General features: G+C 33.9%; 1 protein-coding gene across 2 annotated transcripts in view; it reads right to left on the bottom strand.

Moving 5' to 3' along the window:
- pof1b (POF1B actin binding protein) overlaps positions 1-18,539 on the bottom strand; it is a 66,581-nt gene that overhangs the window by 21,981 nt on the left and 26,061 nt on the right. The gene's annotated exons all lie outside the window — the stretch shown is intronic.

Here is an 18,539-nt window from a genome sequence, read left to right as displayed (position 1 = left end):
TGTGGGGGTGTGGTTTGCTCCCCCTTGCTGATCTGTGCTCAAAGATGTACATATATTATAACAAAGAGTGCTTCCCCCTTGGAATTTCAACCCTGATGATAGCTCACTCTGCCAGCACAATTTACATCAATAATACCAAAATTAACATCAAGTTGGTATAGTATTCAGATAAACTTTGGTATTTTGGTACTTTTTCAGTGCTGGTATACAACGCAACACTTGAGTGTTTTGGTTCCCCAGCATGTCCAGAACCAGCAGTTATAGGGTCTTAAATGCCGGTTTCTCAATAGCACAGCTTTATTAATCCTGAAGTATAAAAAAGTGAACAGGAAAGAAAAGCTGAGATTTGCGTTCAGGAACTACTTTACTGCAACACCTTTTTTATGATGTGTACACCTGTAATGTAAACAGGAACAAAAAACAGAATTTTCTCCTCTATGTAAAGAGTTTATTGTTGCATCACTTTGTGAGTCCAATTACAATAAACAACTTGAATCTTTCCGCACAGAGGAGTGAGTGACGGCTCGGGGTGGGAATTTCCCACAGGGATTTGGATACTTCTCATTTTCAAGCAAGACTTGGTCTTTTAACTTTTGAAATATGTGTTCTATCAACTTTTTTAAAAAATAAATTGTTTGTCATTGCTTTGCACAGCTTAGAGGGAATAGGATGCCAAACCAACAATGGGATCTAAATAAACAGCACATTTACATCAATGGAAATTTAAAATTCTGGTATGAAAAATGCAGAAAAATTAATATTACAAAGTAAAAACTTTTAAATATGGGGTATATAAAATATTTTGTCAGAAGTATTCAAGTACACTAGCCAGTACTAGAATATTCAACAGTTTTATGCAGACATACTCTGCTGGGGGAAATACTACCTCTTATCTTTACTAACTAAAATTTTCAGTCATAACTATATAGCTAATCACTTCTTAAAGGGCAGAATACACTATGAAATGAGTGAAGTGACTGAAATGAGGACAAACTGATACCTAAAGTGGACAATAAAAGAAAATTATTATTGTAATAAAACTGAATATGACAATTAAAAGCTTTTTGCTCCAAGGGAAACACAAATACTGTAAATAAAATAGTAAGTAAAATAATTTTAACATTTAAAAACGTGGATCAAGAAAACAATATCAACAAAAGACTTACATTACAGTTGAGTAATAAAAGTACATTTTAATAAAAGTACACTTTAAGTAGCTTTAATGGCTTTTTATGTCATAGTCATCCGATGCACCAGAACAATTTAATTTTAAATATATTTCTTTTTGTTTTCAAAGATATTAATCCTGTCTGATAAATGAGTTCATATGGTTCCCAGAAGAATACATATTTCATTTAATTAAGACCTTCCTAGTATTTTGGAATCATTGTTTCAAATAAATAACAGAATGTCACCACTTTCTCTACTTCTATGATAAGACTGGGGAAAACAGTACTGTTCTTTGGAAATCGTTTAATAAAATGCAATATTACCTTCTATAAAAACTTTTCAGTATGAATATCATTTCTTTAATGACACAATGTACTATCATTGTTTCTTTTATTAAGATTTGGAATGCCCTCAGGTTTAAGTGCATGGCTGAATGTAACATAATGAATATGTGGAAGGGATTGAACTGGCATCCTTGTGATTTAAAGTTCACTGCTTTTACACCCTGGCCATGAAGTGATTGAAATGGCATCCTAGTGATGTAGAAATTCACAGCTTACATCCTGAGCTCTGCACCCTTTATAAGAATTTAGAACAAATAACCTCAAAACATGGAACATGTAAAGCTCATATTATACCACAGCCTATTCACAAAACACAGCACATAACCAGGGACTAGCCTTGGTATGATATTTTCTTTTGGCAGCATGGCATTAACTTTCACATATTTGTTTCATTTTGTTAGTTGTGTTGTCATACAAAATTCTCTCCGGCCTTGTACTCAGTAATACTTGGTATGTTCTTTCATGAAAATATCAACCTATTTCTTTTTAGCAGCAATAAACTTCTTTTGTACAAAAAGCAGGTATTTCTCATTTTTAAGAACTTAAAGGGGCTCACAAATGAAAGGAAATGGTCTTATTATTACATTTAAATATTTTTAAAAGTTGTCAGGAAAATTTCTTATGCATTGTTCTCATGTGTGTATCACTATGTGAATGTGAATAAGTTAACTAATAATTATTTGGAAGTTAAATTTTATTATTTTTTAATTATTAAATTTACTAGAATCTGAAACATAGCTGAATAGAGTGTTAAGTAATTCATATGCATTCATCTTCTGAATTTGCTTTTTACAGTACAGAGCCATTGGTAGCTTCAGCCAATCTCAGCAACATTGGGCACAAGGTATTAATCACTGCTGTAAGAAAATAAAAAAAAGTGTAATACATCTATTTATGCATCCATTTTATACACTTACTTAGACCAGTTTTGGGTTGCTATATCCAAAGGATTTGGTTTTGTATACAGATGATTATCCCCAAGACAGGACAACAACCCACCCATCAAGTAAAAGAAAACAATGAAGTCATAGCACATCACACTAGGGTTGCAATACCCAAAATTGAATCTTAATAATGAGTCTTTTGGAGATATTCTGGTAAACAATGCTATTATTATCTGCTATACAGGCTAGTTACATGACTGAAAAAAATATTTAACATCTGCAGTGGGATTATTAACTGAGAAAAGATACACTATAAATGGTAGGTTTACTCAAGACAAGAAATCACATATTTAAATTAAATAATGAAACTATGTTAGCCATGACAGATGTTCTCAGTCTGTTAGGCTACCCACTCCAGGCAGGTAAAACAGGGTTGTTATGTATTTTTAAGGCAAGATTCAGATACATAAGAAAGTGCTCACTTTCTGAGGTCATGCACTCAGTCAAAGTTAGGATGATTGGTCTTACAATGGCTCAACTAAACATATTCTTATGCAAATACAGTATATAGACTGACGTCATAACTGAGGAGTGCCAAAACCCATGAAAATAATAGAATTTTGCAAGATAAGTGTCACTGTGCAACACTGAATATTATGTCAGAGCAGAAATGACATTAGTAAACTATTATCTCAGATTTCACTAAATAGCTTAAACCTGAATTAAAATAAAACAGCAAACCTGAAGCATATTTTTCTATGGAAAAACACATGCATATTTAACCTCAACCATGCATGCATGCAAGAGAATATTTAAAGATTATACTGAAAAAAACTTTTAATTCACCTAATTATGAAATGCAACAAAGAAATCATATTTTAATTTTCATATAACAGCAACTAAGGATAGATTTTAGGAAAAAAGCACAACATGAACACAACGACATAAACCATAAAGTGAAAATGTATTCGACCCATCTGATTTTCTGTATTAAACATATTTTTCACATGTGAGTGTCATCAGATCCTCAAATAAAACCAATAGATAAATGGAACCCTGACTCAAATAAATGAAACAAAATTGTGATTTTGATTAATTCAGTAAAGTTAAGCAATACGCAGTGCTCCCTGTGAAAAAATATTTGACTTAATTATTGGTGGTAACATCTTTGGCAGCAATAACTGTATTGGTTTTTACAGGCTGCGTAAGTATGCCTCAAAAAGGACTACATCCTTTCAGCTCTTTGTTTCTATTTTTTTTTCTATTGTTCAATTTTAATTTCAGCTATACATGAATAATAGATTTTTTGTATAAATCAGATATTCAACCATAAGTGTAAGGCTTATCATCAGTTGTGTTTTTAGTCAAATGTCTTAATTAATAATGCCCTTGACTAAAGGTGCTATACTGTGTATGGTAAGTGATTCAAGTTTTTCTGTCACTAGATATGGGGGACTTTTTTGTTTTATTTTATCATTCAAGGTTTCATATACATATTTGAAAAATGTACACCAATATTAAATATTATCCTGACCTAGAGGTCAATGAATGACATTTACTACTTCAAACATCCAGCCTGTGGATGCATTTGCTTCTGGAGTTTTTTTTTTTTGTTTTTTCTGTCCACCCTGGCCATCGGACCTTACTTGTTCTATGTTAATTAATGTTGACTTATTTTATTTTCTTACTGTGTCTTTTATTTTTCTATTCTTCATTTTGCAAAGCACTTTGTGCTACATTTTTTGTATGAAAATGTGCTATATAAATAAATGTTGTTGTTGTTATTGTTGCTTCAATTTGTGAATTTACAGTTCATTTTCTCACAAGAAGTGCCAAAACTGAATGATGTTTCACAGGTTTTGGAAAAAACTTGATTAATGAACTTCCCATGACCATCTAAATGGCTCCTAGTCTAATGATGTACAGTGATCCCTCGCTATATCGCGCTTCGACTTTCGCGGCTTCACTCCATCGCGGATTTTAAATGTAAGCATATCTAAATATATATCACAAATTTTTCGCTGGTTCGCAGATTTCTGTGGACAATGGGTCTTTTAATTTATGGTACATGCTTCCTCAGTTTGTTTGCCCAGTTGATTTCATACAAGGGACGCTATTGGCAGAGCATGTATTACATATTAACTAAAACTCCTCAATGATATACGATATGCTTCCTGCGTGGTGCTTGATTGTTTGCTTTTCTCTGTCTCTCTCACTCTCTCTGACATTCTCTGCGCCTGACGGAAGGGGTGTGAGCAGAGGTGCTGTTTACACAGAGGCTGTTTTCCTAGAGGATACGGACGCTCCTGTAAAAAATGCCGTTTTATCGCGGTGCTTCGGCATACTTAAAAACCCAAAAGCACGTATTGATTTTTTGCTTTTCTCTCTCTCTCTCTGACATTCTCTGCTCCTGACACGCATTCTTTGAAGAGGAAGATATGTTTGCATTCTTTTAATTGTGAGAAAGAACTGTCATCTCTGTCTTGTCATGGAGCACAGTTTAAACTTTTGACTAAAGAGTGTTATTTCATGTCTAGAGGGCTCTAATAATGTTAATAGTATGGGAGAGTTTATAAGGGCTTAAAATATATAAAAATAACCATACAAACATATGGTTTCTACTTCGCGGATTTTCATCATTCGTGGGGGGTTCTGGAACGCAACCCCTGCGAGTGAGGAGGGATTACTGTACAGACTTTTCTAGAAAAAAAAAAGTTAAAGCTTTTTACTCCATTACTCTCTTCCTATATATCTGCAACTATGGTGACCCAATTAACTGTCAAACACTTTGTGCATGGCATTTTCATCTAGTTTTAGGACTAAGTGTGCCTGCTTCCTGGATATGTATATGTTAATGTATATAATACATAAATACACTCAAAATGCATTCACTATGAAGGTTTTGATGGCTTTGTGTAATGTACAACTGGCTACAGTAAATTTACCACCAACACCACACTGAATAATGAAAAAAATACTGCTGTTTGTATTCACCAATTAATTTCAAACCATTATGTAAAACTGTAACAAAATATTTTTGGCAATAGAACAGAAAACAAGGATAATTAAACTGTTATCCACAGTTAACATCATTTACATTCTGCTAATCATTTCATGCTGCAGGGCACACTTTTTTTGTAGTTTTTTTTTATAATGTGTAAGGTTTTTTTTGTAATAGAAAAAATTAATAATTTAATAAGAAGTATATATGTGTGTGTATGTGTATGTATACATATATATATTTACTGTGTCCATTAACATTTTCTGGATTGTAGGATAGGCACTGATTGTTTTCTAGTGGGATGGACAAGTTCATCTGTACAGGATAAGTACTCCAAGAGAAGCCAAAATGCAAAAAGGAAGGCTGAATTAAATAGTGTACCACTACCCTTAATTACACTGATTAGCAGGCTTGAAGGTGACACCCCAAACCATACCGTCAGAATTAACTTTTTATGATGGAAGAAAAGCTATAATAGAAACTTGGATCTAGCACTGTGTGCAAACCTCCTAATTGATCAAAAAAGTGATACGTAAACCCACTTATTTGTTTAGTTACTTATGTGTAAACCCATAAATACAGAATTTAAAAGCAATTGTCTGTATATCAGCAACCTTCTTACCTTAAATGGAAAATATGACAACTACCTACAAATCACAACAGTTCTTGTAGACTTACACACGTGATAGTTGGCAATTTTCAGCTTGAAAACTGAGCCAAGCAGACTGCATCAAGGCAACAACATGCATGTTTTAATCAATATTTAGTGTTGAAAATGTCATGCATAAGTTGGTCAATACATTCAAGTTGTACAAAAATAATTTGTAAAACAAAGGGAACCTTCAGTGTATGAAATATAAATTAAACCAATAATTTAAAATAGAAAACAATTGCACATTCCACTTTGTTATTGTGGCCAAGGGCAAGCAACTGCTGGACTGAACATGTAGAACAACTCACCTCCCTCTGTACTGCCTGAACAATAACACATTAACTGTTTACGTATAAACACATTAGAAAGACAATGTTTTACCCATGTAGCTGAGCATGCTGCAGTATCAAAGGAACTGCAAATTTTGGGGAGAAGCGGAGTTTCCAGAATCCACACAGATGCAATCCAGAAGTTTCAATGTGACTGTTAAGAGATAAGTCTAAACTGGAGACACCCAAGACCTCAAGCAGCAAATCCAGTGAATGAACGACAACGTAATTATCATAACTGTAAAAAATTTTTTACATGTATTTTATATTCATATTTATGTGTTTGGGAGTGGAATGGAACCTGCTACGGGTGTTTCATAAAACTGTGGTGGGAGCGGTATGGTACCATTTAGACTTTTATTATTGGGGATGGGGTGCATTATTTGCTTCAGTATTGTTTTGATATCAGTATTAAGGTGTGAAAGCTGGTATCAGTACCAAAGTCTAAAGTTTAGTATTAATCCAACACTACAAGCTACACATTCCATATACTGTATACAATAATGTAACATTTATAGAGAGTTCCTATGACAATGTCATCTAGAATTGAACTTATACTACTTTTAGGAAAACATTTAAATTGGATGACTACAATGTTTAACAGTGAGCAACTCAGCTAGAATGATTTGCACAACTTCATAGGTTAACTTATGGATATCAACCTCCTGTTATCAACACTCTGGTATTAGGGGTTAATCAATACCTTCCTACTTTGTGTAATTTGTAATTTAATGTATGTGAAAACCAGAAGAAGTCTGGAGCAAAAATGCAAATTTATGCTGTTTAGATGTCAACTGTCAAAGAATTAAACTCTTAACTAAAGATCCCTGGATAAGTCACTGATATTAAATGTTTGATTTATTTGACCTTACGGATTCATTAAATAAGATTGACCTATTATGTATATTCTTGCTCTCTGTCTGCTTATTTTTGCATACATCCTATTTTTCGCATCTCTTAAATAAATCCTGTCAATTACTTTACTCTGTCACCTCATTGCACTTTTCTTCTCTTAGATTAGTTAAGTTTCTTTGTAGTTTTTTCAGTTTAAGCTGATTTTAGGCAGTAGAGGACTACCAATAAAGTAATTTAATATTCTCAAGCTTGAATTTCTCCTTAAAGAAATTTATGATGTGTCTTTTCACTTTCTTATCAATATTTCCCTGCACATTCACTTTCTTATTTATATTTCCCTGCACTCTTTCATTTAATGGTACAAGAGTAAAAGTGAAGGAGTTCCGAAATCAAATCCAATTAATTGTTTTTGGTTGTGATTTCTGTATTAGATAAAGCTGTTACATATAACTTGTTAAATATTGTAAATTATTTTATGAAATACAATATTGCAGATTTGATACAGAATATTAAACAATCAATAGATAGATATAACGTTTTTTTTTTTTTTAAATCCAACTATAATAACTCAACTCTCTGTCGGCACTTAAGAAAGGAAGAATATCTGAGATTACAGAAGTGTACAAAGAATTAAGCATTTTCTTGTCACTGAAGCAAACTGACACTATATATAAGTGCTGTAGGCTTTGAAAGGCTGTGGGTTGTATACCTGATCAGAACGCCCATGGCAAACTATAAATGTGTGTCAGGTTTTATGAGCATATAAAATGCATAAAAGATACTCACATCTGCAGGACCCTTAGGCAACAGCTTGCTGAATACCTCAGATACAAAAGTCTATGCAAAACACAAAGTACCTTGCAATTTCACTGGAACTAGCAAATCCCACAGTCTATTGGCTCTATATGATTCATGCATTCTGAACCTAAAATTCTCTTCCTATAGCAATGTGCAAAAGGAAGGAAGCAGACCTAAACTAAAGGTCCAGATCTATACTCACAAGATATCAATTTTGATTTGTGAATCATTCTGACGATACTTATTTGCACTGTGAGAAGTAATTTAAAAAAAAAAACACAGATTATGCCACATAGATGACACGCTATGTTAGTTACCATATATTCTGTAAGGTATTTCTGGGTTAGCAAGGGTTGCTTTTTGTCTGAAAAATGTCACTAAATGTGATGTGTAAAATTGTACAATATCTATTTATTAATTTTACAACTACACTTAACAATTCAATAGGTCCAAGAAAGAAAGTCAGTCTGAAAAGGTAGCCAACTTCACTGTTGTAATTTTATGTTGCAAACTGTTGTAATAGTTCAAGTTTAAATTGTGATTAAACACAAACAAATACAGGGAGAACACATTTATTTTTTACTAAAAGTGAACCATCCTAGACTATTCCCATACTGTTGTTAAACATATTAATGCCTTCATTCATTTTCCCGAGTTGTTATTCCAATACAGGGACAAAGTGGGCATGGTGTTTTTTTAATTATTTTGCTAATAAAGTAATCAGACAGCACATATACAGTGGATGGCCTTGCAGACTCAGCCCTTAAGGAAATGAATCCCAGGCCCAACCACTATGTGAAATCTACACTTTTTCCCTGTGTCAATATGCAGTATTCATCAGGTACTCAAATATATTTTGCTCAGCTTTGAAAGACGCATGTTAGGTTAACTGGCAGTTGTAAATTGTGTCAGTTTGAGTAAGCATAGATGTTTCCTTTGGTGTACTCTGTGATGGACTGTTGCACTATCAAGGGATGATATGTGACTTAAGCACTAGGTATTCCAGGACAGGCACCACTTTCTAGTGACTCTAAACTGGATAAATGGGTTACAAAATTAAGATGGAGCAAAATAAATTTAAAAATAAATAGTGTGGGTAGAAACTATCCCTAAATCTAAATGTCAATGCCCCTGTAACATTTGCCAGGAGAAAGAAATGAGAAAAGCAACTATGAAGGATGACAGAGGTCTTTAAATATGCTGTTTATCATTCCAAGGCTGCAAGTGTTGTACTGTACATGTCCTGAAGGTAAGGCAGTTCAGTGTTTTTTTGCCACCTTTATTACTTTCTTTAGTGTTTTAGATTCTTGAGCCAAACAGGGTGATACCAGGACATGTTACACCCAGTGAGGATATGACCCAATGCACACTTGTAGATATTTGTGAGAACAGATCGAGAAATATGAACTGTCCTCAAATGTCTGGGGAATTAGAGGCACTGGTGAACATTTTTGACAAGAGATGAAATGTGTTTTGTACTTCAGTTTGTCTGTGGCATTTATTCCAGGAAATGTAAAGCTGCTCACCCTCTTAACAGTATCCCATCTGACAGACGTGTGGTCTGCCTTCTGCTTTCTGAAGTTAATGACCAAATCCTTGGTTTTGGTGACATTAAGTGTGAGGTTGTTGTCCTGGCACCACCGAGTAAGCAGGTAGACGTCTTGCCTGTAAACTGTCTCATCATTGTTGTTGATCAGGCTTATAATGAAGGTTTCACAGCAAATTTAATGATGACATTGGAGCTGTCTGACCACTAAGTCAGAGGTAAAGAAGTACAGAAGGGGCTCAGCACACTATCCTATGTAGTGCTATTTTGAGCCTTGATATGGAGAAAGTCATTCTGCCAATCCACATTTGCTGAGGTCTGTGGGCTAACAAGTCCATTTGCCAATTGCATAGGGTGTCACTAAGTTCTAAATTTAGGTATTTGACAATCAGTTTTGATGGTGCAACAGTGTTAAATGCTGAGCTGTAGTCTATAAACTAAACTCTGAAATAGCAGCTTGTTTTACGTAGGTATGTCAGGATGTTACAAAATGCAAGTGAAGTGGCTTCCTCTGTGGACCAATTGTGGTGAAATGTAAACTGGAGGTGATCATGACTCTCTGGAATATTCTTTGTTTTGTGTTTCTGCGGCGGTGTTTTAAAGCACTTCATCAGAACTTGAGTGACTGCCACCAGTCTGTGGTCATTATTTAGGAACTGTGAAACACAAGTCCTATAAAAGTTGTGTTTAATCAAACTTTAAAGACTGAGGTTTGTTTTTAATAAAATTTGTTTTAAATAGTAAATAGGTAGCTGCACTCATTTATACATTTAATGAACATATTCAATTTAAGTATAGGTAACAGGCATCCATGGCCTATACCAGGCGTGACACATAAACCAGGCCTGGACAATTAACCTGTCCATGGCAGGACAAACCTACACAGACACTCTGTGTCACTCGCACCAGACAAATTAAGAGACACCAACTCACCTAACAAGCACATCTTTAAAATGTTTCTCCTTCACAGAGAAACTATTGGATTGTACAAACACCATACCAACAGTAATTAGATCATAATCTGAGGCAAAATGTGCTTATTATCTCTAATGAAAATATAAACCTTCACCTCTCTTGTTTTTTTAAAAAATCAAACAATTTAGTATGCTTTTAAACCTGGTCCTCATTTCTCACATTTCAGTAAATACTAGATGAGGTTTTAATAAGAAGTACAAAAGTCCACGTTTAAGCAAGTATCAATATTAACCATATGGTTTTTACGATGAATAATATCACAAATTCATTTAGAAAATTTCCATGGTGTAATAATATATGTTGTTATCTAATGGAATATTAGCATTGTCTTTTTAATCAGTGTTATCTCATTTAGTGTTTTTCAAAAGTAATTCCTTTTGGCCCTGTGCAAATTCTACGATTGTTCAAAAACATAATATAAATTTGTTTTAAGCACCTTCACAGTGGTAAACAGGCCAAAACTGACCAGATAATGTGACAAGTTATATTGCAATATATTTATAATAAGTCATAGTATTTTAATAGATTTTACAGAAATATATCAAAGTGGTAGCCTTTCATTTCAGAAGATTACATTTTTTTCTGAAACCGTATAAATATTTCACATAAATACTCCAAGGAAACTAAAATTGTTCACTAATGAAGTAAACTCACAGGTCTAAATTCAAAGGATGGCTAAATCATAACACTAACAGCAGATGTATTTTCTGATTTGTGCAATTCAGGATTTTGTGGGGCTAAAGTTTATGACACCAGCAACAGACACAATGCATCTTTGAATGGCAAAACTGTCTGTCTATTCACTCTCTGTCTGTTCCAACATTAAGTGGACAATTAACCAGAGATAGTGCCATGAAAAACATTTTACAGGGGCATCTGATATTGTGAGGTGGAAGCTGATATTTTGGTTGAAACAGAGCCATTGAAACTAGTCAAGTGAAACTTTACCTTCACTTTCGGTTCCATTGTAGATGGAATTAAAAACAAATACTAAAATTTAGCATTAAAATTAATTATTTAGTTCTTATTTTAATATTCTGTTAATATCCTTTGCTCATACAGAATGTAATATAGTTGTATATTTGACTTTTTCCTACATTTAACTTTGTTAACAGATTCATAAAGGTTCAAGATTTTTTTTTAATTAAATTTAATAATGAAGTGAAACGTTCTACATGAAATATCCACAGCTACTGTATTTAGAAAATCAAATAACTAAAATAGCAATACCAAACTAAATATTCAATACAGACTCTGAGTGAAAACAGCCAGTTAGAGTTGGGTGATGTGTAAAATTGTCAGGCTGCCGAATCATCATCTATCTATCTATCTATCTGTCTATGGTGGAGAAAAGAGGAGCTGCTTAGGAAGCAGCAAGTGCATCAACCTCTGAGCAAACGAATTATAAATGTACACAGAAAGATTATGAAAACTATGAATGCTTAAATCAAGTGTGGTATATATTACTGGTATAATACTATATTACTGGTATTACTATATTACTGGTATAATATAACAGTCATCAGCCTTAACCAAGACCTTATTTCCCAGTTTACCCCATTTCCTCCTTTATTAAAATAATTCACCTCAACAAGAAATACATTAGACACCAGTTTAATACATTTAACTATATATTTTACATCCTTCAAAATATATTCACAAGAAGCAAAGCATTTATTTTATATAAAGTGTATCAAATTCATTCCATATCGCACCAACCTATCCTACACCGATGTCCTCAGTCCTTGCATTATATTTGCACAGGGCAACCTCCTAAAAATTAATTTGAAGAAAAGCTAATCACTTATACACTTCAGGCACCCACCCTATTAATAAAATTTTCATTAAATAAATTTAAAATTGTACGCTATGTTAAAAAGGCTTTTTATGTACACTTCTGACTTTTATAAATATTCCTTTAATTGTTCAACAACAGTTGGATACACAAGTTTATTCTTGAAACTTCTTAGGTATAAGCTGTAACTAATATTGCATTTTTATTTATTTATTTGTTTTATTTGTTTATTCATTTATTTTTGTGGTTCAAACATTTTCTTAAGCACTTACGAAAAACACAACTGTTGTACTGTAAAACACAAATTGGAGCCAACATTTTTCATTTTTTTGTAAAACAAAATTGCATTGGACTATTTATTCACAATCATAATATATAATAATTTGCCCTATGAAACTGTGTTCTAAAGTGTAGCTTTTTATATAAAAGCCCCTTCTTGAATTTGCAAAATGGAAGTCATGGGACAGGAATCCAAAGATAAACACAAAAGCCTTAAGCTTCTGGCTGAATATTGTCTTACTTTTTCTCTGCTTTTCCATTTCTTCAACGGTTATGTTCTGTCATAGCTTGTAACAAATGATGCTCTGAATAAAATGTTCAGTATGTCTGATATAAAGGCAGACCTGTCAGTGGGCCTTGAAATTATCCAATTTGAGTATGCATTCAAAACCTCAGCCTGAATTGGCAGTACATGCTTACTCAAATCATCTTTTTTTCTTATGCCATGTGTATTCAAATCACATTTTTTATAGGTAATGCTGACACACATACTGAATCACATACAAACACAGTTATTTAAGGAGAAATACACACTCAAATCATATGATTGTTGACTTCCCTTAAACAGAGTCTACTTTTCGCCTGTTACTTTCAGTGTTGTTATTTTACATAGCCTAAGAAAGAAGACTGAGGCTGAGCTGTTATGTGGTGAGTGATGGTGAAGCATTAACATAAGAGTCTCTTTGTATAAAAACACATAAATCTTAACTCACGGGTGTCAAACTCCAGGCCTGGAGGGCCGCAGTGGGTGCAGGTTTTCTTTCTAACCCTTTTCCTAATTAGTGTCCAGTTTTCATTGCTAATTAACTTCTTTTCCCTCTATTTTAAAAGCCCTGTTTTTAAGGATTAAGTCTTCTGAATTGACTCTTTTCTTCATTAAATGACAGCCAAACAGAAATGAGACATGAAACGAGCCAGTTCCTTAATGAGAAGCTGATGTTTGCTGTTAATTAAACTCGTTATTCAATTCCATGGCTTGTTGCTGCTCTCTTTTTGCCACAGCAGACATTTCCAAAACTGCTGATATTCTGTTTTTTTCTAAGAACTCCTAAAATGTTTTGGTAACCTGAGGGATCAACTTTACGGCAACCTTCATCTTTATTTTCAGATTTTGTTTGATGGGTACAGGTGAGCTGGTCATGTCCTGCTTGTTTTATGTCTCATTGTTGTCTGGCTTCTAATTAAGGAAAAAACAACTAAGGGGCCAGAGTCAAGCTAATTAATGAGCATCAAAAACTGGTCACAAATTAAGAAGATGGTTAGAATGAAAACCTGCAGCCACTGCGGCCCTCCAAGACTGGAGTTTGACACCCCTGTCTTAACTGAACCGATTACACTGCAAGGCATGATTTTTAAAAACCTTAAGGGCTCATTTATACTTCACGCTCAGAACGCGTACGCGTCCGCATCATGGCTGCCACGCGTTCCCAGCGTTCATTTCACGTGTCCTCTGAGCAGGTTCTCAGAAATTAACGTGACGCGTGCGCGAGTTGCAGTACCAGCAAAAAGTCGGGGGGCGCAGTGTGCTAAAAGTCGTAACGTGACGTCAGAGTCTCTGTTTACTATCTACATGTGACAGCAAGCCTCTATGGAGATCCTTCGGGGATCGATGTGCGCGCTTTGCTGTTTGATGAATGGTTCAAAGTGTTGAAGCAAAATGCCGACATACAGATGCATTCGTGGTGCTTTTATATTCAAGCGCCGCATATTCCCGATCGTAATGACACGATACATTTTAAAAGTCTCACATACCATCTTTTGTGCCGTCTATTTTTTATTTTTTTACTTTACCTGCTGTCAGGTCCGAGAAGCTCGTAGCGATTAAAAACTGGGATGATGTTTACGACGGTCTGCTTTAATGATAAAGTAAACTACGAGGTTAAAGTGGACATTTCGAGATTAAAGCCGAAATTTCCACTTTAATCACAAAATACACATTTTCACCGTGTCTTTTATTTTTTTCTCAGTGGCTCAAATACAGCTCTATACATTGTGTTGCCGATGTGAAGTTGCAAAAAAAAAATAGACGGCACTGAGACTTTTAAAATGTATCGTGTCATTACGATCGGGAATATGCGACGCTTGAATATAAAAGCACCACGAATACATTTGTATGTCAGCATTTTGCTTCACCGTGGATCGGCATAGAGGCTTTCTGTCACATGTAGATAGTTCCCGAATGTAATGACACAATACATTTTAAAAGTCTCACATATCATCTTTTGTGTCGTCTTTTTTAATTTTTTTTATTTTTACAGCTTAACAACAGCAACATAATGTATAGCGTTATATTTGAACCACTGAGAAAAAAAATAAAGGACACGGTGAAAATGTGCATTTTGTGATTAAAGTGGAAATTTCGGCTTTAATCTCGAATTGTCCACTTTAACCTTGTAGTTTACTTTATCATTAAAGCAGACCGTCGTAAACGTCATCCCAGTTTTTAATCGCTACGAGCTTCTTGGACCTGACAGCTGCGGCAAGCAGCAAAAGATCACCACACTGAACAAATTAAATGTATGATATTCCAACTCTCTGCACATTTAGAATCTTCAGATTCATACTTGATATCACTTTCATGATGAAATGCATTAAAGTGTGCATGTTACATTTTACATATAATTTCATTTAAATAATGAATACTGTTAATAATTACACACAAGGGGGTGACATGGTGGCGGAGCAATAGCACTGCTGTCTCCCAGGGAGTTACGTTGCTGGTATTTCCTGCTTATATTCCACACTGTGCTCCGGTTTCCTTCCAAAGATAAGCAGATTTGGGGATTTGGTGCCGCTAAAATGACGCTAGTGTATGTGTGCTTGTATTCACCTTGCGATGAGCGGAGACCTCGTCCAGGGATTGTTTCTCAGTCGTGCCCAATGCTTGTTGGAATGGACACATCCCTGGATTGATGGATTTAATCAATAAACATCCTTTTCACAGATATTGCGGTAAGGTGTTATCGGAATTTAATAGGTGTTTTAGGCGATTCACAACACAGAGAAGCCAAACATGTTCTCACCGTGATAATATCTCACACTGCCACCTGGTGGACTCCTCCAGATTTACGTAAAGAACGCGCGCAAGTATAAACACTTCAACGCTTGCGTAGCAGGAGCGTCCGCTGCAGCATGCGTCGCGTCGCGTGAAGTATAAATGAGCCCTTAGAGTTTTGAAAGAACCAAGGCCACCTGCCCATTGATTACTAAGTTCACAGGGTGAATCAACACTCAACATTAGACATTTTCTCAAGTCTATAAAATGATCACGTAAATCTGAGTTGTGTTTTGTAGCAATTTCAAATAAACTTTTATTATTAATATCACAGATAGTGAAAAACTGTGATTACAAGTGTTATATTTTTGAGTAATTATTGTCTAGTTGTCTATAGATCTGAGAGCAATTCACATCTGGGCATCAACATTAAATAATGTCAGAAACAATTGCAGGAGACTTTTTGAAATGAAACCACACTCCTGGGAGTGAAAGGTTGCTGTGGAAGCAGAGAATCAGCAAGGCTGCAGTATGTGTGCAATGTCAAGATGTGGATCAATACTCAATAGCATTCTTGGCTTGAAAAATAGAAATACATGGTCAATTTTAAGGCTTTTGTTTTCAGGTTGGGATTCTTAACCTATGATTTACAGTATATTATGAAACACAAAAACAAGCTAGGTATTTTTTTTAATGTATAAAAAAATCTTTACTTCAGAATTTCATGGAGCAAATTAATATATACTGTACAATGACTGTGAAGAAATAACTTTGACTTAAAAAATGGCAAACTCATCTTTTAAGCATTAAAGTAAACATTCATACAAAGTGTTAATGTATCGTGTATTAGTTAACATGAAAAATCTTTTAAGAAAAATATAATTAACTTCTTTTTTTTTTTAATTGGCACCAGGATTTATTTTTCTGGTGCCTTCAGTCTAATAGAGTGGCTTTGCACAATAAAACCTCCATGACCTTCTACAGGCTATAAATAAATGGTGAGTTTAAAAAACCAGAGCTCAAAATGTACAGATAGAATTAACATAAACAGGAGTGAAGAATCTCCCTCTCTAAACCTGGAAAAATGTGGAATGACTAATCTATACATTTGTAATGTAGGCAAGGAGCAAATGTTTCCTCTTCTTCAAAAGATGCTAAATTCCTCCAGTTGAAACATTACCACAATTATAAAATACTTCTGGACAAAGGTGATTTTAAATGATAAAATTATTAGATAACTGAAGTTTTATCAAAGTGACATTTCTTAATTATTTTAAAATTTAAATTTATAAACCTCTTTTCTAATGTTTAAATCTCTATGACACACTAACACAGAGTACTTTAAGCCAACAAACAGCAGAAGTGATGTCAAGAAATGCTACTGAGGCTTCCTTACACCATACAGTACACCAGCATATTGCCTCGCTGGGACTGCCAAGTGAGAAATTTTCTTTCAGTCATTCTGGTGGGTGTCTTCTATCTATCTATCTATCTATCTATCTATCTATCTATCTATCTATCTGTCTGTCTGTCTGTCTGTCTGTCTGTCTGTCTGTCTGTCTATCCTCAAGATGCTTCCCACAACCCTGTCCATATTCATATTATGTAAGACAGCTAATATTCGTAGGAATTTAAAACAAAAATAAAAGCATTGCAAAAAGATCAATACAAAAAACCCTCTATAACAAAAAATATAGAAATAGCAAACAAAACTTATATTGTATGATATAAAAATGTAATATTTATATTCCATTCACCATCAAGAAAGTCACTTTTCTAACCTAAAACAGGCCATAACTAGAAAACCTTGTTCAAATTAGCTTGCTTCAAATGATGACGGGAATATTCAGTCTAGTAATTACAACACTGTATTATATGGAAATGCTCTGGATACAATTGCTAAGTAATAATGGGAAAAAGTTAGACATGCCTTTCCTATTTACCATTGAAATGCCTGGAATATTAAACAATTATGTCATTCTTCAAGATAGTTCTATACAATGATTATAACTTTCAAACGAAAGAATTCCTCTGACAATTAAAACTATATTGTATTTTCAATTTAAAAAAGTATTTTGCAATTTATATATAACAACAACATAACAACAAGAAATGGTACTCAAAATAACAAGGCCACTGTATCCTTTACCTACATTAAAAAATTAGTTTGAAAAAAATAACTTTATTCTAAGTCTTTGGTATATTTGAATAAACAGTCACAATAACAAAGCAAAGGTAATAAAGTTCTAACTAATGCTTTTTCAGGAATATACTATTGTATTTACTATTACATGTTCAAATAATACTTAATAAAGAAGAGGTACAGATATGTAGATGATATCTTTCATTTCTTTCAATCCTATCAGGTCCAGGGGTTTTATTAGTCTACAACGTATCGAGGGCTTGAAGCAAATCACTCTTCTATTTTAAAATGTATGAACTCAGAGTTTGTTTTTACTTTTGCATGAGACTTTCCATTTGTTTCTTCCTTTAGAAATACTAAAATGTTTTGTTCATTTCTTTCTCATTTTAATGATTTCTCCACTTGTGTCCCTATTACTTCTTAAATTATCTTTTATCATCTTTTTATTAAAGTAATACTGAAAAAAAATGCTGCTCTTTGTTTTGGCTTCACTAGCAATTTTTTCTTTAGATGTTTCAAATGCTTTTTTGATCTCTTCCTGTAGCGTCTGGTATTCTTCTAAATCAGAATTATCTGGCTTTTTTAAAATTTCTTGTATACTGCTTTTTTCAGTTTTAATTTTTTAATAATGCTCCTATTTATCTATTTTGGCAATTTTTTTAGCTTTTCTGTTTTATTGGTTTTTGGAAAAAACATATTTTGGGCCTAGTTAAGAAGATCTCTGAAGTGACATGCGCTATCATTTACAGTTGCAGAGTTTTTGCTTACCCATT

The sequence above is a fragment of the Polypterus senegalus genome, chromosome 10 (assembly GCF_016835505.1).
Source record: "Polypterus senegalus isolate Bchr_013 chromosome 10, ASM1683550v1, whole genome shotgun sequence".
NCBI lineage: Eukaryota > Metazoa > Chordata > Cladistia > Polypteriformes > Polypteridae > Polypterus > Polypterus senegalus.
Note: the sequence above shows the minus strand (reverse complement) of the source record. Positions and strands in the feature narration are given on the sequence as shown.